This window comes from Daktulosphaira vitifoliae, unplaced genomic scaffold (assembly GCF_025091365.1).
Source record: "Daktulosphaira vitifoliae isolate Bord-2020 unplaced genomic scaffold, ASM2509136v1 Scaffold_3, whole genome shotgun sequence".
Lineage (NCBI taxonomy): Eukaryota > Metazoa > Arthropoda > Insecta > Hemiptera > Phylloxeridae > Daktulosphaira > Daktulosphaira vitifoliae.
In genome coordinates this window covers 37,413,903-37,415,453 of record NW_026099574.1, presented here as the reverse complement: position 1 = coordinate 37,415,453, position 1,551 = coordinate 37,413,903, and positions in this window count along the sequence as shown.

The following is a 1,551-nucleotide window of genomic DNA, read 5'->3' as shown; positions in this document are numbered from 1 at the left end:
TTTTTTGTACTTAAAACTGCCATAACTTTTTCAAAAATGAACAAATAAAAATAATATTTTTTTGTATTGAAACCTTAGATATTTCCCTTTCATTTGATATAATTTTTTTTGAAAATCTAACACTTATTCTGCTCACTGGGGGGATTTAAAATAGTCAATTTTTTACAAAAAATAACTTTTTCAACTTAATTTTTGAAAATGTTCCGGAAATACTGCGTCCTTTAAACATACCAAACATAACATAACAACATAACAACATAACATCAAATTAAAGCTTATTTTGTGTACTATTAAATAAAAAAAAAATTTGTCCCGACGACCTATCTTCTATGCACAAATGGCTACCATATTCAAAAGTATGCTATTTTAACAAATTTTTTTTTTTGAAATTAAACACTATCTACAGATTTGCATCGAAGCGTTTTTTATGATAGTGATTTTAATCACTGTCAGATATCATCTATACTGGACCCAACTATGCTACGACCCCACTGTGCCGCCACCCCACTGTGCTGGGTTTTCTCATTTTATAGTACATAAAATAAATTTTAATTTGATATATGTTTGAAAGACGCAGTATTTCCGGAACATTTTCAAAAATTAAGTTGAAAAAGTTAATTTTTGTAAAAAAGTTACTATTTTAAATCCCCCCCAATGAGCAGGTTAAGTGTTAAATTTTCAAAAAAATGTTAACAAATAAAAGAGAAATATCTAAGGTTTTAGTATAAAAAAAAATTATGTTGATTTGTTTATTTTTGAAAAAGTTATGGAAGTTTTAAGAAAAAAAAGACAAAATTTACCGATTTTTAAATTTGTAATTTTTTTGAGATTTCCCCCATTTGCGGGGAACGAGGGAAAATTTTTCAATTTTTAAGGGTAATGTCTTCAACTAGATACGATTTGTAATCTTTTGACGTATTGATAAAAGAAATCGGTCCAAGGAGAGCTAAGAAAAAGTAGTGACAGACACAAAAAAATAAATAAACACATCATGGTAAAATTAATATCTTCTCAACTTCGCATCGGACCAATCAATTATAGTAAATAATATATGTAGAAATAATAAATTATATAAAAATTTTGAAATATTGTTTATGAGAACTAAAACACTAAAAATTATAGAGGACCTTTTTATAAATTTAACCACATGAATAAGTATTTTTATCATAATAATTGATGCTTTAACTATAATTAGAAAAATCAACTAATCTTAAAAATATGCAATGTAGTTTAGAGAGCTATAATTTTTACATCGCTAAAGATATTTAAGTATTATTACATTTATTAAATAAACACTATTTTCTAGTTAACTTTAACCTTGTATATAACATTTAGAATTAATAGAAAGATGTGCATGCAAATAAGAACTTCGACACGTTGTATTAAAACCTTGCCTTCACAGAATAGGTAAGGTCTGTGCTAATTTTATTAGTAATAAAAGTGAATATCTTCCGAAGTGTCCAATATGCCGCGCAAAAATTGAAGAATTATGTCATGATGGTTTGTATTTATTATAAAATATTATGGGTTTGTGTAAAATTGGCCCATCAT